Here is a 26498-nt window from a genome sequence, read left to right on the forward strand (position 1 = left end):
ATCGAGGTCTCTCAGTCTCTTTCTCTCTCTCTCCATCCTCCCGCGCCCTTCTACTCTCTCTGAGAAACAATAGAAAAATATCCTCAGGTGAGGATTACAAACCCACCCCCCCACACACACACACAAACCCCCAAACAAACAAAAAAAACAACCCACCAAAAACCCCACCAAAGCTATTTAGCAAGGATTTCAAGGTGCTCCATTCTCTGACTTCACTTTAGCTTTCTAACCTCACTTTCCAGTACCTCTATCACCCATGTTCTATTAAGCCACAACCCTATAATTTCCTTTTCTCACTTACACCCTGCTTTTATGCTGTTTCCTCCAGTTTAGAATTTCCATTTTAGGAAACCTCCTTCAAGGTCCAATTCAAATATAGCCTTCTCAATAATAAATAGCTCCATTGATTCTTCATCAAGATAAGTGGTCCATATTCTACCTTGCAAATTCTCAACTAGTTTCTACATTCCTGAAGGACAGTGGCTGTGGAGTATTCACCTTCAACTCTCCATCACTTATTGGGTCTTAAGTACATTAGGCATTCAACGGACATATGTAAAACTGAACTGCACCAATAAGACCCCTTTAAGACTTTTAATTTCAAAGAAGAATTAGAAGCATATAGAAAGTTAAAGCTATATAGTGAAAATGTATAACCAATAAATGATTAGTTGTATATATCCTCTTAAATGAAAATGGAGAAAGAAATTTTAAAAATACAATATTAGGCTTTATGTTTAAACAAAAATATTGTTTAGTGCTCCCTCTGATGGCTTTGAAGCTGCAACTTAAGAATGTTGAATAATAACACCACAAAGAAGTAAACACAGAATCAGCTTATCTGCTCCCTGTATGCACCTCCTGCAAATAACCAGAGCAGAAATTTTTCATTGAGTTCATTTGGAAATAATCATATTTGCAAAAAATTTGGCCTATGAAAATTCTTATAAACAGACAAAACGGACCCTACAATTTTGGTGATAATAACCCCTGTCACAATTTCAGTTTACACTTTTGTTTTCTAAGTAAACCACCTACTTTATGTATAAACAATTTTAAATATTAGCTAATTATTGAGAAACAAAGTAGGATAAGATCTTTTTGTCTTCTAATTAATCTATAGTTTTAAAAAAATGACTGGGAACATAAGAGGTTAAATTCTTGTATTTCTAAACAGAGTTATTCTGAGTATCCTGAAGGCATTTAATTCCAAAACAGGAAGCCACAGAGAGGAACACTTGGTTACACTAATGTTATGCAGATCTTTTGGAACATATTTTCCTAAACTCTTGCTGAAAGAACCCTTTCTATACTGCACGCTATCGCATGAAGTTGTAGAAGGGTCCCACGGATACTACAGTGAACTTACTGCTCAAATTGCCCTTTATCACTTCTCTATTTCCCTCCACTTCTCTCACTTTAAATGGTCCTCTGCTTCCTCATAGAAAAAATGGTAAGAAAATCAGGATGGGGTCAGGGAATGTTTATTCACACACTATAGTTCAGTTGTTTTTGTATATATATGTGCACAAGAGCAGTGATTCGGCTTGTGGCAATTAATTCTTTAATGGTTTAGAACTGATACCATAGAAAGATTAACTCAAGACCAGCAAAGGCATCACTGTTAAAAGATCAGTGTCCTTTCTCATAAATTCAGGTTTTCTATGTTTTTAACGGTACTATAAAATCTCTTTAATCTAAAACATGTTAAATGAGCTCTCACCCTTGTCGCTAAAACAAAGAACAATAGTAACCCACAGACACATGGAAAGAGCCATGGATTCATGTACCAGGAAGTAAATGGTGTGGATGCTGGAGTGACATTACTGAGCAGATCACTTAACACAGTCGGCACTCTTTCTCAACCTCTCCAGTAAGGTTCAGACTACTAGAGACCAGTAAGGTGTTACCTATGATTCTGTGACTAAACAGGTGAGCTGGACTCCTAGTTCCACTTTAAATTACAGGTGTTAAGGCAGAAAAAAAACACATCAAGTTGAGTGTGTTTTTCATATGCCATTTGATTTCATATACATTTCAATGCCATGTTTAAAAATAGCTTTTTTCAGTTTCTGCCTTAGTTTATATTCAGTTATGTTTTAAAGAAAGTAAATGATCACTGAGCAATTATCCTTCTGTGCTGGAAATTAAGGTTTCATGCACATTCTTGATTATCCATAAAAATGAAGTGCAGTAATTTTAAAAGCACTAGTCTAGTTGGAAGAAGCCAAATAAGAAAAATAGTCAATATATTTGGATCTGCTTATGGTTACTTTCAAAGAATTTATGAAAATATTTATTCCATTCTTAACATTTAGGCACTAAGAATTTGGTTGAAATCAGCTATGAGAATGTCAAAATAGTATTTTTAATCTATTCTGCAGAGCTTGGAAATTGTTTTTCCTTAAGAAATCTCCATATGAACAAGAACAAGGGTTTAGCCACTACAATGTGCTACTACTGGCATTCTCATGCTAGGATTGGAGACTAGTACTCCACCCACCCATTCACCCCTCACCCCCCTACCCCTACCCCCCCTCCCGCCACACACACACACACACACACACACACACACACTGGGACTGCTGAGATGAGAGACTGGTTGGTGAGCGGATGCCTCCCCATTAGGGCCATAAGACAATGACAGCCAGGCACAGGGGAGGAGACAGAAGGTCAGAGCACAGAGAGATAGTCCCAGCTCACCCTGACTTTGTAATCCAGTACATGGCCACCTCTAAAATGCTGAGCTGCTGACTTTTGAGCAGGGCTGTCAAATCATTAGATTTGTTTTTGGAATTTCAGCTCATGAATATGTCCTCTAATGTTCAGAGGGCATCCTCATTGAAATGTGCAATCACATGTATGACTATAGCAAAGAAATCCTTACATCCCCAAAGATTTAACAGCGATTCTTCATCCTATAGCAATTCATTTCACTTTATATTATTGAATGCTCTAGTCTGAAATGATGCAAGGTTATAGAACTGTATATTTAAAATGTGGAGGAAGAATATTCAGAATATGTGATTCATTTTCATTTAACATTAGAGGCCCAGTGCACAAATTTGTGCTACCAGTGGGGTCCCTCGAACTGGCCTGCGGGATCAGGCCAAAACTGGCTCTCTGATATCCCCCGAGGGTTCTGGATTGCAAGAGGGCTCAGGCCAGGTCAAGGGACCCCACCAGTGCACAATCAGGGCTGGGGAGGGATGCGGGAGGTTGGCCAGCCAGGGAGGGATGGCAGGAGGGCTCCAGGGCGTGTCCGGCCCATCTTGCTCAATCCCAATCGGCCAAACCCCAGCAGCAAGCTAACCTACCGGTTGGAGCATCTACCCCTTGGTGGTCAGTGCACATCATAATGACTGGTCGACCAGTCGACTGTCTGCTCCCTGGTGGTCAGTGCACATCATAGTGACTGGTCGTCTGTCTGTTCCTGGTGGTCAGTGCACATCATAGCGAGCGGTTGAGCAGCCTTAGCATATCATTAGCATATTATGCTTTGATTGGTTGAACAAACAACCGGATGACCAGACACTTAGCATATTAGGTTTTTATTACATAGGATAATATATACCTAATGATGAATGAACATGGGAAGCTTACAATGTTGTTTGTGGCAAAATGGAAACAGTAATAGTCAATAAAAGTTATGCTTCTTGCACTCCTTATAGTAATCTGTTTACCCTATTAGCCAAAAGCAGTGCAGTGAATTACTGAACAATTTATGAACATTTCTGTAGAGAAAATTTCATTTTTTAATGAAATTACTGAACATTTTCAATAGACAAAATATCAAGGAAGGCCATTCATCAGACTCCAGCTGTGCTGATATCATTTTGTGCCAGTGTGTGACATTGAGCACTGACATTATTAGGTATTCATCATAACAACTCAGTCCTTTGTAGACTATGACACAGTATAACCTGAACAAATCAACTCATTTATATCACATTTATTTCAAAACACTTATAATCAATAAATACTAGACCTTTTGAAACAAAAATAGTTAAATGAATATAACTTTATATGCTAGATGTTTTCCCCCTAGAAAATAATAACAAAATATTTCATCTATGATGATTCAATGTAATCTCATAGAACATAAATGATAAAGCTTAAGTTCTGTCTCCCCTTTAAACCAGCATGTCTCTAAAAGTATACTTTATTAGACTCTTGATTAAAAATTGATTTAATAAAATAATGTTGTTAAGAAAACAAACTAATAGTTTTAAATTGTTAACTGTATTCTATTTATTGCCTTCAGTTAATTCCAACATGGCAGCCAAAACTAGTACAGGATCTGGTTAGTTAACATTACTTTTAGTTTGGCTGTAAAATCATATGTTGAGTATTATACATAAAACTAGTGACCCAGTGCATGGATTCATGCACATTGAAAGGAAATTAACTAGAAGGTGGCTGGCAGGGCGGGACTGGGCGAGACTGGCAGGACATGCCCTGGAGCCAACCCCCCGCGGTCCCTCCCCAGCCTGCTGCACTGGGGTGGTGCCAAGGCTGGAAGGGCATCTGCATAATGAGTGGGGTCCCTCTGGCAGGTGGAGTCCCTCAGCCTGGCCTGTAACCGGCTCTCCGACATCCCCTGAGGGGTCCCGAGTGTCAAAGGGCACTCTGCAAAGTTGCTGTTGTACAGGGTGTGGAACCCAACTGCAATTGTGCAGTAAACCAGATTCGGGGCCCACAGTGCTCCAACAACAATGTAACCCACGCCCAAAGGTGGAGTCATGCGGCTCTGTGAGGAATTGGGCTCCCTCCTCTCTGGTTCCAGGGTGCATCACCCGAGAACCACTGCTGCCAACTCACCACGGCTCAGCAGTAAACCAAATTTGGGGCCAATAAGGCCCCAGCAACAACATAACCCATGGCTGAAGGTGGAATCGCACAGCCCTGTGAGGAATTGGGCTCCCTCCTCTCCGGTTCCGGGGTACGTCACCCAATAACCGCGGCTGCCAAGTCACCGCAGTTCGGCAGCTCTTGCATTGAGCGTCTGCCCCCTGGTGGTCAGTACGCATCATACCTATTGGCTAGTCAGACGGTTGGATGGTTGGACAGTCACTTAGCCTTATATATATAGATGAGGTTACTTGCATTTAATTTTTATTAATTGCACAAAGTTTAATCCAAACCTGATAGAAAACATTTTAGCATTATCTACAAATTGACAGTATATTTTGAAGAGAGGAAATGAGAAAATTTCAATACAGAAATAATCTATTTCACCTTGTAGACAGAGAACAAGCTCTTTCAACACAATTAGGCAAGTGGGGGTGTAATTATTATAATCAGCTAGGAAGATTAGTAAAATCTACTAAAGATGAACATATATATACCAAATGGCCCATCAATTCCACTTCCAGGTATAACCCAACAGAAATATGCCCAAATATTCACCAACAGAGATATATAAAAATATTCATAGCAGCAGCCTTTATAATAGCCCAAAATGGAAAGAACCCAAATTCTCATCATTCTGAAGAACGCATAAACAAATGTGGAATATTCACATGACAGAACTGTATGCAAGCAGAATGAACAAACAACTACATGCAACTTAGATGAATTTTACAAACATAATTAAAGAAGACAGACACAAAAGATATATAGTGTATTATCTCTATATATATGAAAGCCAAGCAACCAGAACAAAGGGACGAAACAACCAGAATGACAGGTCGCTATGATGCGCACTGCGGTGGCCAACTGGCCTGATGGGGTCCCAACTGCCCCTCCCCCCCCCCAACTGCCCACAGCCCCTCCCCCTGGCCTGCCCTGCCCCCAATCGCGCCCTCCTCCCCCGACACTGTGCCAGCCCAGCCCGATTGGCCCCCATTGGGGTGGGGTGGCCAGACCCCACCCATGTAGGAATTTGTGCACCAGGCTTCTAGTATATTTATATAGAGTCAAAAAAAGAGAGGCAAAATGAATCTAAGTGTTAGAAGTCAGATCAGTGCTAACCACTAAGGAGCAGGTGGCGACTGAAAGTGTCAAGAGGAGGCCCTGGGGTGCTGGTAGTGATCTTTGTTCACCTTGGCATTGGATACACGAGTGTGATGGATTTGTGAACACTCAATGAGCTTTTTTTAAAAAAGACTAGACAGAAGCAATGGGAGAACCACTGACGCCCACCCCAGGCATACCTATACCTGTAGGAGGAGGGAGACAAGAGGTAAGCAGGACAAAGGATGGAAGCTGAGGAATGGGCCTATTAACAAGACACAGATATGTGGCAGAAAAAGAAGAGAAGGAGACAGGTAGGTTTATGTAAGAGTGAGTCCCAACCCTACAAGCACAACATGGAGCAGCTAAACTGAGAGGCCTGTGAATCAGGGCTGGGAGGAGGGGCACAACGGGGTCCACGTTATATCAGGAGCTCCTTTTAGAATGCAAGGGAGTCACAATTGTGGATATCTACATGCCGGGTACTGTGATAAAAACTTTAAAGAGAAATTACTTTTTACATTTTACTAGAGAAAAAGCTCAGAAGATTTTTATTGCATTTAACTTAACTGCCGTAATTCTTACATAATAGGTATTATCGTTGCTGTCTGAAGAAAAAGAACCCAAGGCCTAGATGAGTTATTTGTGCAAAGTTTTAGATATTCCAAGTGGTGAAAGACGTTTGGTCCTTTCTTTCTTGGGGATGAGTTGGCAAGAAAGAAGAAAAGAGACCAAGGTAATTAATCCTTCTTTTTTTTATTAATCCTTTCCCTGCAAAATAAATTATAATCTTTAGAAAGCATAGCTCAATTTAGTTCAGCACAGTGCATATCACATTAGTTAAGGATTTTATGAGGATCAAGTTAGAATTCGTCAAACTAAAAGTTTTCAAATTGGGTGTGAAATAAGGCCTAGATGCCAAGGCAGAGGAGAACCAAACAGCTGGGATCCAAGCAGTTGCTTCCACAAAGCAGAGCTGAGCTGTCCAAGGTCTGATAGGCATCAGGTAAGGGCAGTGGCTACATACTGGTGGGAAGAATGGTATCCCAGAGACACCCCCAACCCAGTTTTTGTTCTGTTGCTGTTTTTTTGCCTTGCACCATAAGAACTCTAGGTTAAAGCAAAAATGCTTTCCAGAATTGCTCTCAGTGGGTAACTAAAACAAAGGTATATAATCAAAACTATGCCTTGAAAACGTATAGGTCGTGTGTGATCTATATTTTTGCATGTTTTAAAATTCATTACGTCTCTAAAAGTGTACACTCCAACAGTGTTTACCATTGTATTCTTACTGACATTTGGTTTTCCGATTTGGAAGCTTGAGAACAAAGTTTCTTTTTATATGACATTTTTCTAATTTGGCAAGCAATGGATTTTCTCCTGTCTCTAAAGCAGTGGGTATGCAATAACTATTGTGTCTAACTTCTTATTATCTATGTCAGCAAGAATGAAATAGGCCAGAAGTACTAGAGTGTTTTCAGTCAACTTCCTATAGACTTACGGTGCAGGCAGAGTATTACAAAACTCATAACTTTAATGTTAGGTCTCTTAGTTACAGAATTATGAATACAAATCCAAAATACACAGCACATCAACATCTTAATATTTTCTGAAGAAACTCACATAATTCAAATGCCAAAGTAAAATAAAAAATCCACCACAAATAAAACTTAAGCTATGTATTTCATGTACCACAAATATTAAAATACATATCTTATAGCTACATTGAGTGAAATTTGGGCCAATCAATTGATCAAAACTTCCTGTAGCAGGTTAATCAATAACTAAATTCATAGGGCCAGAATCTTCATGTATCAGAAATATTACTAAATGTGTAAAGTCATTATGCATGCACAGAATCCTATTTCACTAGTACCTTCCACCAAAGGAATATGCTGGCTTCTGAATAACATAAAAACAAGACTTGTGTACTAAGTATTCACTTTGAGGAACATTTGTCATTATTGACATGTAGCTGGTAGATGTCTAATTTCATTAAAATCTCTTACAAGGAAAGTTAGTCAAATTAAAACTCAGCATAGCCTATGCACACATATATTGAAATAGTTGGCACACAGTAGTGAAAGAAACTGTACACATCAGGTTTCCCCCTAAAATTCCCCTGATAGGCAATTGCCTAGTTGTTTTTGAATGTTCAATGACAATGACATCAGTACCTCTAAGATAGCGCATTTAGTTTGAGGCAGATAAAGCCATCAAGAAATTCTCCTCTATATCAGTATTTAGTAAAATTTGCCTCTTTTTAAAACTACTTACTGGTTCTATTCTGCGTCCATAGCAGCCAGGTGTAGCCATGAATCTAAATTGTGGCCAAAAAAAAAGTAAGTGAAAGTGTTTGTGGAAATCTGGGAAGGTTTCTTAAAAGGGCGAAAGTGTGCCCTTTCCCCACACCATACCGACCCTTCTTCCTGCTGTCTGGAATTAGGGCTGTGATTGCAGGAGCTCCAGCAGCTTAAAATGAGGTGATCTTTTTGCTGTTGTTAATCCTCACCCGAGGATATTTTTCCATTGATTTTTTTTCTTTTCTTTTTTTTTTTTAGAGAAAGTGAAAGAGAGAGGGAAAGACAGAGAGAAACATTGATGTGATAGAAACACATGGATTGGTTGCCTCCTGCACGTGCCCCAACCAGGGCTTGGGCCGGGAATTAGCCTGCAACCAAGGTATGTGCCCTTGACTGGAATCAAACCAGGACCCTTTGGTCTGCAGGCCAACACCCTATCCACTGAGCCAAACCGTCTAGGGCAGCGGTTCTCAACCTGTGGGTCGCGACCCCTTTGGGGGTCGAACGACCCTTTCACAGGGGTCGCCTAAATACATCCTGCATATCAGATATTTACATTACGATTCATAACAGTAGCAAAATTACAGTTATGAAGTAGCAACGAAAATAATTTTATGGTTGGGGGTCACCACAACATGAGGAACTGTATTAATGTGGAGCGGCATTAGGAAGGTTGAGAACCACTGGTCTAGGGCAACATGAGGTGTTCTTGAACATGGAAATAATCATTCATTGAAGATATCAAAGTTGGAGTTCTCAGTGACTTTAGGGAGCTGCCTCTCTAGCCCTGGATTAACCATCTCTAGACTTAATTTTCACAAGAGAATAACCCTATGTGTGTACTCTTGTTACCCATTACTTAGTGAAAAACAGCAATCCTCAATATTAAGATTTGTACTGTGGTTACACGCAGTCAAAAAAAATCTAGTTTACTTTTTGTTTTCCACTGGAAGAGCTCTTAAACCAGGCTTTCCCTATCTTGTATATATTGTATTTTTTTCCTTCTCTAATCTAAGTGTAAAGCTTAATTTTTCTCCCTATTACACTTCTTCTTAGTTAGTCTATTACTCCATACAATGGAAATAAACTTTGAAGCCCAATTTTGGTGTCCAACCTAATTAATTATCCTTCTTAGCATATATCTTCTCCTTATTTGGATAGCAAGTATTCTGTATCCCTACCAGGTCCTTGGTGAAAACTTGACATGATGGAGATAAAAAAACAAAACAGAGCCTTTTAGTGATCCACTGAAGACCTCTCTCTCAGTGGGCAGGAAGCACATGATCAGCACTCTAGGGATCCTAGTCCAACCAGCTCTGAGTCCCAAAGAGTTGTTCCTTCTTTCAAGAACTCAGGGCTAAAGGCAGGGCCATAGGAGGCCCACAGGTGGCCCTAAATATTACTACCCAGAGAGAGCCTGAGAGCATGGGCCAACACTTTGTGCAGCTGGGTAAGTGTGCACAGAAAAGGTGTTGGGGGAAAGGAAGCATCAAAGCAATAGCACTCATTTATATAGCAAATACTTAAGTAAAAGTAAATCCTCATCTCTTTAAAAAGAAAAAAAAATCTATTACTACATTGAGTGTAGGGTGGAGACTCAACCTGTGATTGATTGACAAAGCAGTGTAACTTCCATAACCGCTCCATTTGCATGGATATTGATTGCACTGGGCTTCTAAAGACTGATGATGTTGCTTTTCAGATTTGAAATGAGTGTCCTATATGTAAGCCCTACAGAAAAACCAAGATAGCAAATGTCAAAGAACTTAAATATGCACATGTGAAAACATATTAAAGATTAGTGATAACTTATTAAATGCAATACTGTGCTAAGTTAATTTATGCAGAATAAGACTGACTTTGTGCTGATGGGATTATCTTGTTTGTGATTACAGTTATTAACTTTAAAGGAGCTACATCACTATTTTCTGAACAAGAGGTACAGTCCAACATACACAATGCATAACATTTGATTATTGACTGCATTGTCACTGTTAATTTGATGTAGGTTCAGTCACTGTAAATTAAGCGTTCTCTTTATCTATAAATATCATTCCATTGATAAACAGAATATACAGAAATAATACTTAAATATATGTTTATAATTTTTGGTTAATAAACAAAGTAACTTATAGGACTTTATCAATTAATAATTACACTAAAATCCTTTAAATAAGTTACATCTTAACTGAAATTATTCAATATATAATCATTGTTTTAAAAATAATTGTTACATTTTTTATCAATCTATGTACTTTTAAAATTTATTAAACTATCATGAAATAGAGGACAAACTGCATTCATTCTTTTCTTTGAGGACTTAAAGATGTGTTTTCTTCCCAATTAAATAACATATTCATGTTTGGCTGACAAATATTTAGATTTTTCTAGGTGTTTTTTTTCCCCAACAAGTAATCTGAGAAAATAAAAATCTAGGTGAGGTTATAGTTTTAACTACTCTGATCACTTTTTCTTTTCATTTTTGGTGAGGAAGAAAAGATCTGCAAATTAGTACAGTTTTGTCTAGTTTTTGGTTCATGGTTCATGTCAGTTCCAGTCCCTACTGAAATATAAATTAAATTATTAAATTAACAATGTAATGCTGTTTTATTACTCTTATAAGGTTCATTTTTCTATTTCACTTCAATGCTGTCAACAAGTCTATGTGTTGTGGGTGAGCTGGACAAAGGTCTATGCAATTAGGCCAGGCTGACTTGCTGGGGACCACTTAAATGAGAACTATCTATTCAGGACTTGTGAACTCATTGTTCTTACAGCTGACTAAGACTGTTTCAATAAATCTAATTCAATTCTAAATGACCTGAAAAAGTTTCATCGGTCCTATTAGCTTTGTCTTTAAGTCAAAACAATTGTGAAAGTCTAGGAACAATGATCCCCCTTTATTTGCACAGTGTTGGTTAAAACTAACATTAACAAATAATGAAAAAGAACAAGCTGAGCTCAGTAAAAAAAAAAAAATTAAGTTCACGATTACCATATATTCTATTTCTTTAGATACTAAAATACTAAACTTAAGGAAAGATTTACATGTTTCGTTCTCTCTCAAAATTAATTAATTAATCTAAATCAAAAGTATTCATACTTTTACCTGGACTTAGCTTTTAAAAGCCTGGGCTGAAATGTAACTTTTTTTTTTTTTACCATGTTGAATAAGACAGTCAAGGCCACAGCACAATCCAGGTTAAATGTCACAGTGGAAAATAAAATTTCCTTAGAGCAACATTCATCCTTTCCATAAGGTAACTTTATCGTTTTTTGTTGCTGTTATTGTCATTCTCTTCCTTCTAGTACCCTAGCTCCAATACCAATTCTCTCCTTGGCCAACACCACTGTGAAAAGGAGTTGGTAAACAATATCCCAATTTACAAGATTGTGTTGATTCTGTGAGCAATAGGAATAATAATAAAAAATAATAATTTCCTAAAGGAGAAATATGCCCATTATTTTGCACCCTGTAATCTGGCATCTTCAATTATTAAAATGGGAAATGACTGTAAATGTCTCTTAAGACTAAATGAAGAAAATGATTCATGCTTCTAGTTTGGGTTTAGTTTTTAAACATGGCTATCTTATTGCTGAGGTTGAAATTTTTGCAGCATGAATCTGTTGTAATTTCTCTCGAGACTTCTTTGGGCAAATATTATGCTGTAACTTAAGATGGTCCAAGACCTTTTAATAAACCTTTTTACATAATTTAAGCAATTGTGAAAAAGACTTTCTAAATACTTTGATATTTTATTACTGAATCATCATAACTCCGTGACCTTTGATCTTTATTCAGGAATGTTTGGGTTTGGCAAAAAGAAGGTATTTTTAAATTTAATACCAATATTTGTAGGGATAAAGGTCATTAGTGTCCATAATAACAATAATAATACTTTGTATTTACCTAGTATTCTTCATCAAGAAAGAAAATTCCTTCTTTAACAAAAATAATGTCAAAATTCTGCTTTATAAAACACATAAGTTTAATATATTTTAGTTATAACTAGCATGGGATATATGGCAGGCATAATTTTGCAGGGGATTTACTTGTGCTAAATTTAAAAATAGAATTTATTATTTCTTCAAAAAGCTTACACAACTACTAAGTAAGTGGAGCTAATTTACCTTAACCTTGAGGTCACTCAGAAGATATTTCTTTGTGGGTAATTTGTAAGTATCCCTTGTAAGCATTTCTTTGTGGGTAGTTTAAGAAAAATATGTATATATGTACTATATGTATTATGATCCTATATAATAAAGAGGTAATATGCAAATTGACCATCATGCCCTTGCACAAGATGGCCGCCCCCATGTGGTCACAAGATGGCCACGCCCAAGTCATCACAAGATGGCCGGCAGGGGAGGGCAGCTGTGAGCGATCAGGCCAGCAGGGGAAGGCAGTTGTGAGCGATCAGGCCAGCAGGGGAGGGCAGTTGGGGGGGGACCAGGCTAGCAGGAGAGGGCAGTTAAGGTGTGACTGGGCCAGCAGGGGAGGGCAGTTGGGGGCAACCAGGCCTGCAGGGGAGGGCAGTTAGGGGCAACCAGGCCAGCAGGGGAGGGCAGTTAGGAGTGACCGGGCCTGCAGGGGAGGGAAGTTGGGGCAATTGGGCTGGCAGGGGAGCAGTTAGGGTGTGATCAGGCTGGCAGGTAGAAGCGGTTAGGGGCAATCAAGCAGGCAGGCAGGCGAGCGGTTGGGATCCAGCAGTCCTGGATTGTGAGAGGATGTCCGACTGCCCGTTTAGGCCCGATCCCTGTGGAACATCCCCCGAGGGGTCCCAGATTGGAGAGGGTGCAGGCTGGTCTGAGGGACAACACCCCCTCCACCCCTGTGCATGAATTTTGTGCACCAGGCCTCTAGTGTATTATAAAATATATAATACGAACATTAAAGATAGCAATTAAAAGACAGAAGTTATTATTTGATCAGGTGATTTTACAGAAAAAAATGGGGCAGTGGGATGTGGCAGAGCACAATATGAAAATATACAGAATTAACCTACATAATGTGTTCACAGAAATTTTCACCTTCGGATGAAATGTTTTGTTACTAGGCTAGCTCACACTTCTCATTAGGATGCTAACATCAGCAAACAAACTTTGTAATATTTTGGATAGATAGGCCCCATTACAAGCTCTCAAAACTTCAATAATACAGCCAGTCTAGATAGCCCACGACCTGTTCACCCCTCCTCCTCAATGCCTTGCAGCCTGGAACAAGCATTCATCAAAGAAACACAATAATGGAAGGTAAAGCCAAAGAGCTAGAGGGCAGCAGAAGAAATTGCAGAGCAGTGTTGATACCACAAACTGGAAAAGATTGTGAGGCACTGAAACAGAAATATTCTAAGAAGGGGAGGTTTCATTTTGAGCTAACTTTGGATTTAAGTCATTCCACAGGAAACGTATCTAAAAGATAAAATAGGTTTCCCAGCTGATGTAGCTCAGTGGTTGAATGTTGACCTCTGAACCAGGAGGTCACAGTTCAATTCCTGGTTGAATTGCCCATGCCCAAATTTCAGGGTCAAACCCTAGTAGAGGTCATGCAGGAGGCAGCCAATCAATGATTCTCTCTCATCATTGATGTTTCTCTCTCTCCCTCTCCCTTCCACTCTGAAATCAATAAAAAAAATGTTTTTAAAAAGATAAAATAGGTTACAAGATTTAAGTTGTTCTAAAATAAGTATGAAGTTAGACATAAGAGCTAACTTTTAAGTTGCTCTACTAATAGCAAAAAAAAAGGCTGAAATTGACATCTGCAAAAATGTTAAACTCAAATCACCAGACAAAATAGACAAATCTTAGAAATAGATGTGTGAGCGCACCTGCTTTTCTCCCAGCGGTGCATAAAAATATTCCAAACCCAGACAGACTGTGGAACTGATGCTATATGATTCTTTATTTGACTCTAAAATGATACCCACATGATAGTGGATGTGCCAGTGTTTTCATCTGAGATTAGTAATATCTTTGGTAATAAATCCTGGTTCCTATTTTATAATATTAGTGGCAAGAAACTATATTTAAGGCAAAGGAAGGAACCTGATAGACTGTTGGGCTCTGCAAAGTCTCAAGAGTTGGGCTGTCATAAGGGTGCACAAGGGTAAAAAAATGTTTATATTTGAAAGTTTCAAGATCATTAATGCCTATTAACTTTCCTACGAAAGTTATACACCTTGTTTTAAGAAACACAGGTCCCTCTTGTTCATCAGAGCGAACCTATCTCTAGGAATGAAGGAGTGGTCAGAAATTGGGAGAAGAATGAGAGTCTCAGGAGGAAGGGCACCAAGTCCCTTGCCTGACTTCTTCAGCAGCAGTGATCTAAGGCTTTGCACCTCCTACCTAAAGCCATCCTCCCCAGCCAGAGGAACCACGTAGGAGCCATGGTGGCTGGAACCCACTGAGGGAAGGGAAGACGAGGAAATACTGGCGGCAAGTACAGACACCACTTCTGGTTAAAATGAAATGAAACAAAATACTCTGTGATTCTCTTCACACTTTAGACAAAAATTGAGCTTAATTGAAATTAAAGATGGCAGCTCTCACACAGAGATAATTAGTATTTGCTAATTGCACCCTGATAATAATAAACTCATCCCATCATCCAAGTAGGTTTTATGCTTGATAAAAATTATTCTTATCCCTTACTTTACTAAAAAAAATAATAATAATTTTAAATAATAAACTACCCTTTGTTGAGGATTTATATTACCTGTGACAAATATAATAATTGTATGATATATTGCAATTTCAAAATACTTTAAAAATGATTAAAAGCAAAGATGTTCAAAAATTTGCCCAAGATCACCCCACGCATAAAGGAAAGAGTCAGAATTCAAACTGGTGTCCTGCTTTTTTCTACCACACAGACCTCCCAGCTGACAAATCACAGGTTTCATCTCCATCTTTCAACCTAGCTTCTCAGAACCATCTATGGCTTCCCTGTGAGGGTTTCCTTTCTGGTTTGTTTGTTTCTGACTGTAAAAGCTGAGCATGCTCATTATTTTGAAAAATTTAAAATGTAAGAACAAAACCTGGAAAATAAAACTCACCAGTAATTCTACCTTCCGGAGAAAATAGTGCATGTGTTTGTGTGTATATTTCCCATGGTATCATCTATATATTTATTAGTTTATAACTTGCCTTTTCACTTAATGTGTTGAAGACATCTTTTTGTGTCAGTATATATCTACCACATTGTTTATAACAGAATAGTGGTATCTTAAGTGTATATACATATATTTAACAATTGAGGAAATAATTGCCAAAAAATTTGAAAAAATAATTATTGTAGAATTTAAAAATAAAAAATAATTACATATACACAAAGATTAACTATTTGACCAAAAAATTGACATTCATGTATTTCCCGTTTTTATCAAAAATTCTACAATAATTTTTTTTACAAACTCGTGGAATTATTTGTTAGGATAAATTTCTAGATTTGGAATTATTAAAACTGGTAACTTTTTTAAATTTTCAGAAATATTACCATTTTGCATTCCAGAAAGACTGTGACAATTTACATTCTCATCTAAATGTATTAGTACCCATTCTGCCACCCAAGCATATATCATTTGTTTTATTCCTTGACAATATGGTAAGTGAAAAATGGTATCTCTTAGTCATTTCAACTAGTATCTCTCTTATTAGCACTGAGACAGAAAATCTTTTCATGTTTTTATTGGTCATTTTAATTTCTTCTTTTGCCAACTGCCTACTAACAAAAGAAAAAAATAAACACAGATTAACAAAACTACTTTCCCATTTTCCTATTGGGATGTTTACTTTTCTTATTGATTTATAAGACCTACTTATATAATGGAGCTACTAATCCATTGTAAGGTACAAATAATTACAAATACTTTTTTCTAGTTTGTCATTTGTCTTCCAACTTTGTTTACAGGGGGTTTATAGTATTTTTATTTATTTTAATATAGTAAAATATAAATATCCCTTGCCATCTAAAGTATTAGGCTTCTGAAAAACTACTTCTAGTCAAGAGGAAGTAACAGTGAAGAGATTTATTTCACCAACTGAAACAACTAAAAAACTGGACAAAATATGTGAAAAATGATTTTTTAAGACATTGAACATCAAGCAGCAAAAGATAGTGATCCCTGGGATATAGAAAAGAAACAAAATAAGCCCTAAGATTGTCCTAGCTTATTGCCTAGAGAGAGCTTTCAGGCCACAGTTCAGAGAAGCATGACATAGACCAAACCCATTAGGTTTCCAGAGTTGATGGAACTGGGAATCCAGGGAGGCCAAGACAGTAAAGAGTTTACAGAACAAAGGATTACAGAAGGGAGAGCCACAAGAAAAAGAAGTCCCTCACATCTTCAGCTGTATGTGGATTAGCTCATACGTATGAGAAAAAAACTCAGGTCAAGAAAAGAACCATCCAAAAGAATTTGAGGAAACCATCCAAAAGAATTTGAGCTGACAACTTGAATAGGGCTGATAATAGTTTGGATTTCTACCAGTCATAATTCATGGGGCATTGGATAAAGTCCTCAGAGGATATTTACCTCATTAATGGGGCAAAATTAGCCCTAATCAAAAGGCTGCTCTGGTCCTACCTAATAAGGCTTATCAATAAGACTTGAAAAGAATGTTTCCAGATAACCTAGCTCAGAATCATAGAACAAAATTCAATATATTAATAGGAATACAAAACTATCCAACACCCAACATGGTAAAATCCACCAATGTCTGGCATCTAATAAAACTTTTTTAAAACATATTTTTATTGATTTCAGAGAGGAAGGGAGAGGAAAAGAGAGATAGAAACATCAATGATGAGAGAGAATCATTGATCGGCTGCCTCCTGCATGTCCCCTACTGGGGACTCAGCCTGCAATCCGGGCATGTACCTTGACCAGAATTGAATCTGGGACCCTTCAGTCCACAGGCCGAATATAACTTTTTTTTAAGGCATGCAAAGTAGCAGAAAAATATAAGTCACAATGCATTGAAAAAATCAATTAATTGAAACTGACCCAGAAATGACACCAATGATAGAATTCATTGATAAACACTGTAAAACAGTTATTATAAAGGTATTCCATATGCTCAAGAAGACCAGGACTCAGCATTTTTTTTTCTGTAAAGGGCCAGATAGTACATAATTTAGGTTTTCCAGATCATACAATCTCTGTAACAACTAATGTACTCAACTCAGCCATTATAATACAAAAAGCAGCCATAAACAGTGTTAACAAATAGGGTCTGGCTGTGTTCCAATACAACTTATTTACAATACAAATCTGGTGGCCCAGATTTGGCTCCTAGGCCAGCATTTGTCATTCTGTGAGACAGAGGAAAGGTTGAACATGTTAAGTAGAGACACTGAAGATATTAAGAAAGGACCCAAACGAAACTTCTAAAGATGAAAACTATAAAGTCTGAGAAAGATTAAACATTGCAGAAGAAAAAACTGGTAAACCTGAAGACATAGCAATCAAACTATCCAAAATGGAATAGAGAAAAGAAAGACTAAATAAAGAAATGAACAGACATCAGTGAGCTGTGGGGGCACTTCAAGCAGCCTAATATAAGTTCCCAAAAGAGGGGAAGACAAATAAATATTTAGAAGTTTATAAACCCATATATACAAGAAGCTCAATATACCCCAAGAACAAGGAGCCTGAAGAAAACTACATGATAATCCAAAAGTAAAGCCAGTGATTAATCTATTTCATTTGTGAGTTAGGATAGTGCAAATATTTGTGAGTTAGGATAGTGCAAATATGGTTGACAAATTCAGAGATGGAGGTTGCCACGTGATATAGTGAATAACAAAGGCTCAGAGAATAAGGGATTTACCTAAAACTTTTTCCGAATCTACTTGGTTCCTGTTTTCAGGCAGAGTGTTTAGACAGCAAGAGATACTGAGGGAGAGCATTATGATACTGCTTCCCAGTGAATCGTCTCACTAGTGAATCGTCTCACTATGCCTGTGTCCCTCTGCAATGTGATATCACTGCTTGAGAAACAGAGTCTATTTACCCCCTTATATCTGGTTGAACTTGCAATTTATTTTGATCAATAAAATGGAATAGAAGTGAGTATGAGCTCTGGAGCCTAGGCTTCCAATAGCCTTTTGGGTTTTGCCTTCACTCTCTCAGGACCCAGCCACCATGTAAATTAAAGAAACGTAGGCTAAACAACTGAATAAGACCCAACAGGGAGGGAGAGGTCACAGGCTCTTAGACCCCTCAGCTCTGGCCAATTCATCAGCTAAAAGCAGCCTCACAGATGAGTCCAGATGAGACCCAAGGAAGTACTGCTTAACCAATGTAAAAACTCTTAAGAAATAATAAGTCACTGTTGTTTTAAACCACTAAGTTTTGAGACAGTGTTTTAATACCAATACATATGAGATACATACTTTTTTTATTATTAGTGTTTTGTGTAGAAAGCCCTTGCCACTTCATATTTTTAAAATATAAACCTATATTTCTTTCTAATGCTTCTATACTTGAATTTGTACATTTAGTAGTTTAATTTGTTTAGGCATACCAGTAAATTATGAAAATGGTATCAAAGCTTGTTTTTCCAAATAGTTATCTGGTTATCCAAATAACATTTAATAAATAACCACCCATTGCTCTGAATGCTACTTTTACTATATTCTAAATTTTGAGGACATTTTCATGGGACAAATCCAATAGAAAAATGTTCAAATCCACTTTCAAATACAGAAGCTATTAAACCAAATGAGTAGTACTTTTATAAAAATTCCATATTTCCATGTTACGTATGTATTTGCATTCTTTATTACAAATTATTTTTTACATTTCAAGAAGAAAATCAGAAACATGTGTTTTCCAACATTTTGTCATGGAAATAGTCTTATTCAGAATGCTTTTTAGTATTATATTCACTGTAATATGATTTTACTGGTACTAATTAACCCTGGTCTTGTAATGTGGTTTCTACAGCTCCCTGACTATGTATTAACCAAATGACCTTAAGTCAGCACTAATCCAACTGAAAACTGAGAAGTTGAGAAGGCTTCACTGCAATCTAATAAATATGAGTTAAAATTCAAGTCAATTTTTTCCACTTTACAGAAATATGGGGGAAAATAGATCTCACTAAATTCCAGGTAGAGCATTGTCAACATGCAGTCTCCTGGGAGTTTCTCAGTCCCATAACGTGAAATCTGGGAGTAAGGAGACATTTTATGGAAATTATTATAATAACAAGATTAAATCATATGTTCCTACCAACAAAGCATGCTAACAATGTTAAAGGAAAAAGCCAACTCCTAAATTCAAGTCAAAGTTATAAGGTTATCCATCCAAATGACATTTAATAAATCCATTGTTTTGAATGCTACTTTTACTCAAATGATCACTCTTTTTTTTATATATATATTTTATTGATTTTTACAGAGAGGAAGGGAGAGAGATAGAGAGTTAGAAACATCGATGAGAGAGAAACATCGACCAGCTGCCTCCTGCACATCTCCCACTGGGGATGTGCCCGCAACCAAGGTACATGCCCTTGACCGGAATCGAACCCAGGACCCTTCAGTCCGCAGGCCGACGCTCTATCCACTGAGACAAACCGGTTTCGGCCAAATGATCACTCTTGAGTTGCTTCCTTTTAGCTCTACTCCACTGTCAAATTTTCTCTTATGACTGCCATGGAAGCCATTGAATTTGAGGAAGGAAAAAAAAACCTTAAAAAGGCAGAAAGAGAAAAAAAACAAACAAACCCAAAACAAAACAAAAAACACACCTGACTTCTAAATGGAACCTCTAGAAAGGACAGCCTGTCCACACGTTATTCCCTCTCCAAAAAATATCCTGCACTGATAGAACTGCTCCACTTGATTTGGTTGGTCATGTTATCTGAAATCACATCAATTAGAGATTCATTTCAATCCATGTTTTCTCTTTCTAAAATATACAAAAATCTCTAGATGTTTAAGAGCTTATTGAACTTCACATCTGTGTTAATTTGTTCTTTCATTGGATTTTTCTAATAGATTGTTTCAATCACCTGCACTGAAAAAGTGCCTAATTACATTTAAAAACACCTTCATTCTCCTGGTTACTGGCTTTGAAATCTAAAATAATTTTTTAATTAAACTTCTAATCTTGAGATAATTATAGACACACATGTAAGATACACATGTTTGTAAGAACTACAGAAAGCACATCCTTTACCCAACTTTTCCCAATGGTTACATCTTGCAAAACTATAGTGCAAAATTAAAACAAGGATATTGACATTGATACAATCAAGATACAGAGCATTCCCATCATCACAAAGATCCCTTTTATAGACACCCCCTCCCTCTCCTTAACCCTGGCAACAAGTAATCTCTTTTCTAATCTATACTTTTATCACTAAGAATTTTACATAAATGAAATCATGTTACATAACCTTTTGGGACTGGCTTTATTCACTCAGCACAGTTCTCTGGTGATTCATCCAGGTTGTTGTGTATATCATCACTTTTATTTTTATTGCTAAATAGTATTCCATAGCACAGATGTGCCATAATTTGTTTAGCCATTCATTCATTGAAGGATCTCTGGTTTGTTTCCAGTTTGGGGTTATTATAAATAAAACTTCTGCAAAATTTTGTATATAGGTCTTTGTATGAGCATACATTTTCATTTCTCTGAGATAAATACCTGAGTGTAATTTCTGGGTCATATGGTCGCTGCATGTTTAGTTTAAAAAAAAAACAAAAACTGACAATTTTATTCCAGAGTGCTTATATCATTATACCAAACAGGAACATATGAGTGATTCCATTTCTCTAATTCCTTGCCAGTATTTGGTATTAAAACTGGTTTTTAAAATTATTATTATTTTAGCATTTTGACAGGTGTGTATTGATATCTTGCTGTGATTTTAATTTGCATTTTTCTAAAGACTAATAATATTAAACATATTTTCATGTGATTTCCATCTGTATATCCTCACTGGTGACTCTTCATGTCTTTTACCTATTTTTACTGGACTGTTAAATTTTGAAACTTCTTTATATATTCTCAATAGTAGTCTTTTGTCCATTATCTGGTTTGTAAATACTTTCTCCCACTCTGACTTTTCTTTTCATCCTCTTAACTAAATCTTCGTCAGAGCAAAAGTTTTTAAGTTTGAGGAAGTCCAAGTTACTAATTTTGACGTTTATGCCTCATTCTTCTGGTTCCAAGTCGAAGCATTCTTTGCCTAGTTCTGTATCTCAAAGATTCTCTTTTATTTTATTCCTAAAAGCTTTATGGTTTTAGATTTTACCTTCAAGACCATGATTCATTTTGAATTAACTTTTATATGAGGTGTGGATCTTAGAGGTCAGGGTTCATTTTTTGGCGATGGATGTCCAATGGTTCATCACCATTTATTGAAATGGCTATCTTTCCTCAATTTAATTGTTTTGTGCTTTTTTCACAAGTAAGTTGGACCACCCTAGCCAGGTGGCTCAGTTGGTTAGTGTGTTGTCTGTACACCAAAAGGTTGTGGATTGCAGGTTGGATGCCTGGTAGGAAGACATACCTAGGTTTCAGGTATGGTCCTCATCAAGGCATGTACGGGAGGCAACCAATAGATGTTTCTCTCTCTCTCTCTCTCTCTCTCTCTCTCTCTCTCTCTCTCTCTCTCTCTCTCTCTCTCAGCAATAACATATCCTCATGTGATTATTTAAAAAAATAAGTTGGACATATTTATGTGGATCCATTTCTGGGTTCTCTATTCTATTTCATTGCTCTACATGTCTATCCTCCACTAATGCCCACACAGTCTTGGTTACTATAACTACATAGTAAGTCTTGAAATTAGCTAGACTGATTGCTCCCTCTGTACCTTTAAAAAAAACTGGCCTGGCTATTCTAGTTGCTTTGCCTTTTCATATAAATCTTAGGACAATATTGCCTATATCTATAATAAATCTTGCTGGAATTTGACAGGAATTGTATAAATCTATATACCAATTTAGAGAGAATAGATATCATTGCTATGTTGAATCTTCCAATCCATGAACAAATAAAGGGAATACATCTCTCCATTTACTGAGATTTTCTTTTTTATTTCTTTTATGAGGGTTATGTAATTTTCAGCATACAAGTCCTATGCACATTTTATTAGATTGACACTTAAGTATTTTCAGTTTCTTTTGAGCAACTGTAAGTGATCATTGTAATGTCATTGTCCATGGGTTCATTGCTAGTATATAGAAATAAAATTGATTTATGTATGTTTATCTTGTATCCTGTGACCTAGATAAACTCACTTATTAGCTCAAGAATTTGTAAATAGATTTCTTAGAATTTTCTACATAAAAAATCATGCCATGTTGTCTATAAATACAGACAGTTTTATTTCTTCCTTTCTGATATGTATGCCTTTTAATGCCTGCAAATATCATGCCCAGGATAACGTAAAAAAGGTACACAAGACACAAAATTTAAAGTACTCATTATAGGTGAGTACACCTCTCTTGATTCCCCCTAATCCCAGCCCTGCTATTCCCCATCACTTCTTTCTACTCCTGCAATCACCCTAATTTACACCTCAGTCCTATATACCAGGATATTTCAACAGCCTTTTAATTGGTCAGTCTAACTGTAATCACTCCCTATTCTAACCTATCGAGATAGCTGCAAATCTTCTTACAAATAACTCTCTGTGTTCAGAAACTGCCAACAGTGTCTTACTGATTACATGACATAGTTCACATCCCTTAGGAAGAGACTAGGCATATAATACTGTCTTAAGGTTCACTGGCTGCAAGCAATAAAACTCTAAAATGCTGGCGCTAAGTTAAGCAAAAAGGAATTTATTAAAAGGATGGGTGGTAGTTGCTAGAACTTAAGGAAAAACTTAACAACTATGCCTGGGGAAAGACAGGAACATGTTAGCTGTTAGGATGTGGATGAAAAGAACTAACAGACTCTGCAGGGCACCACCATCAGAACGAGTCAACTCCAGTCATTTTCCACCCCTGGGCCACTCAGGTTAGTCACGTGCTCAGAGTACTTTAATTAACTGTTTCGCCAAAACAACTCCCATAGGGGAAGATTCCTGAGGGCAGGGCTTTGACAGTGAGATCCACCACTGTATCTCCAGCATATAGAACAGTCTGAGGTATATTACAAGCTCAGTAAATATTCACCGGATGAGTAAGTTGAGAGATAATAAAAGAACCTAATCAGAAAAGTGGAAAATGAGTGCTGAACAGGGAAAAACAACATAGGCCATCTACCAAAGCTCTCCACAATCCAGCCATACCTCATGGTTCTGTTCCATTCATCAGGGGACAGACCCCTAAGCCCCATTCATAATAATTTTCATTGTCACACAGCACTCTTCAATACATTGAGAACTTCCACATATTCAGGTTGTATCATCCTTGGGCTTTTCACTTACCCCATATTTCATTCGTTCTTCCGTCCTTGGCTTAGCCTCAATTCTACTAGTTTTATGAAAACTTACTGAATCATTTCAGACCATGTTTATTTCTCCCTTCCTTGAAATTCTGTGTCACTGCTATGCATTTCTATTTGAACCTTGATGTGTAAACCTTGTCTCAAAAACTAACATTTGCTTAAATGTTGAGTCTTGTAAGGCAGGGTCTTATAATTCCCTATATCTTTTCTCTAATGACCCTGTTCCTAGTATGTACTCAACATAAACAGAAATGAAAGCACTAAGACACTTATTTTTTGTTTTTCTCATTGCAACTAACACGCTTACTAATCGACATATAAAAATATATTTTAGCAACAAAATATTGTTACTTATTGTGAATTTTAATTTTGGAAGTATACTGATACAAATGTTATCAAATATACAGTGAAATGGTGATTACACATTATGAATGAATATTACAGATTGTGGTAGCTAATTTTTAAAGAACCTCTCTTCCTTCTCCTCACCTCTCCTTCCCCCCACAATAAACTATATCCTTGTATGGTTTCCTGCCTTTGAATTTGGGCTGGTCCTGAAACCCACTTTTGACCAAGAGAATGTGGAAGAAGTGATGCTGCATGATTTCCAAGGCTATGTTATAAGAAGTGTTATAAGAAGTCCTACAGCTGCCATCTGAGTCTCTTGGACTATGTGCTCCAAGGGAGAAGGTCACCAGCTAAGAAGTCCAACTACCTGAAATAGCCATACTGGGAGAAGCCCAAGATAGCCATGTAGAAAAGACATGTAGAAACAGGCCCAACTATTCCAGTCCTCCCAACTGAGGTACCAAATATTTGAGTGAAAAAGCCATCTTGGATGTCCAGCCCAAGTTGGACCATCATGTGACTCCAACTCCATATTGTTGTTTAAAGCCTCTACGTTTTGCAGTGGTTTTAAGGCAATATAAAAACAACTAGTATGCATACTTAAAACAATCATTCACACACATGTAGAACAGGATCATAATATGTATTTTTTAATTTCAGTCAATGCTATTACTATTTTATTTGTCTATTGTTGTTTATCATGGTTTTATTTTTTTAATTCTATTGTCACTCTTTATTCCATTATTTTATATTATAAATTATAATTGGCTTATTAACAACAGTAACATGGTAACATAAAACATTTTAATCAATTCAACTCTTCATTAAAATATGTAGCTATTAAACATTTTTAATATGGTTGCACCTTTATATAATCCTTACTTACAACTTCTTATGTAGGAAATGACCGAGTACTCCAAAGAGGTAAAACAATCTTTCTATCTTCTAAGATTTCTGGTGTATTTTACTTTGGATATAAAAATGTATACTAAAAACCTCCGTCACTGCACATTAAAGTAAAACAACTGAAAAGGAAGGGAACTATCAATCTAAGAAAGCACCGTGGATAATGGCTAGACAGGAATGCATAACCTCTGAATAATATAAATCAGAAAACCTCAGTATTAAAGACCCTTCAGGCCCCTGAGATGCTGGAAAAGATTATGATGGAAGAAAAATTATTGTAGTACACTCAAGTTAGAGAGTCAGTATTTTTCCATTCTTAAAAACCATGATCTCAATGCACCAAGACCTTACTCCCTAATAATAATTGATCAAAGGAGAGAGATTTCACTGCTTACTTGTACTGCAGCCAGTGAAAGACCAGAACATATAAGAACCTGCCAACAAAATATCCAGACAAGTACAAAATCTATGAAGTATAAGGAGTATATGCCCCGCACTATAAAGAAAATAAAATCTTACAGCTTCTTCTAAAGCATCAATCAAATCAGAACGAAGTGCCACAGAGAGGATTTTGCTTTATGAAGTGCTGGCTTCCTTCAAGGTCATTCATGACGGGGATGCAAAGATGCCTGCAAAACTGTGCTTTCAGTCTCAGCACTAGAGAACTGCCTAGGGTCCTTACTTAATGAGTTTACTAGCTAGCTTCATCTTAATAGAAGCAGCTGAGTTCTAAAAAAAAATTTTTTTTTAATCTCAGCTCAGTTTGGTCTCTTTCACAGCTACAAAAAAATAAGCAATACACTTATTCTAAAGTAATGAATACTGAGTTAAAATAAATGTGACATCCAAAGAGTCACTAAATATTATTTTTACAAATGCCAGTTATTCCCATTTATTCATCATTCTGCTCAAAAGCTAAAAATGGTTACCTTTTAACACTGAACCTCATATTTGTTGCTCTACTTTCTCCCTGAAGACACCTTTCATTCACTAAACCTCAGAGCTCTGAAACACAATACAAGTTACAAAGGCTGTTAAAAGCCTAAACCAATGGATTGTGTAGCAAGATTAGAATTAATAAATTAGAATTAAATAAATCTGAAAAAAATGTAGACTTAGAAAAAAATGTTTTTAAACTATCAAAATGTACCTGCACCTCACATTAAAAAGGGAAGAGGACCATTGAGTACTCTTCATATAAATTTAATATATTATTCTATTACTATACTAGTGTGGTATTCCAATTTAGTCTATATTTTATCAATGTTTTTTACTTGACAATCTTGTCTAGCCTTCTGGTGTAAGATTCATCTCTGATTTACTAAGCCTTCTGATTATACTCAAGTACCTCCATGTTAAACTAGCTTCTCTGAGAATATTATAATCAGAGGCCCTTTTCAAAAGTATCACATTTTGCTTTTTCTCTAAGATCCTCCAGCCACATTCACACACAAGAACTATATGGCCCTAAGAACCAAAGGTAAATTCCAAAGAGGTTACTTGTGCCTCCTCCAAGGACACTCTAGCATTATAGGAGAAGCCAAAGAATTCTAGGTATCTCTTTAAGTAT

At 36.9% G+C, this 26498-nt stretch overlaps 1 protein-coding gene across 6 annotated transcripts in view; it reads right to left on the reverse strand.

Annotated features, from left to right (window-relative positions):
• Positions 1-26498, reverse strand: part of ATG10 (autophagy related 10) — a 182258-nt gene that overhangs the window by 97279 nt on the left and 58481 nt on the right. The gene's annotated exons all lie outside the window — the stretch shown is intronic.

This window comes from Myotis lucifugus, unplaced genomic scaffold, assembly GCF_000147115.1.
Source record: "Myotis lucifugus unplaced genomic scaffold, Myoluc2.0 scaffold_0, whole genome shotgun sequence".
In the NCBI taxonomy this organism is placed as follows: domain Eukaryota; kingdom Metazoa; phylum Chordata; class Mammalia; order Chiroptera; family Vespertilionidae; genus Myotis; species Myotis lucifugus.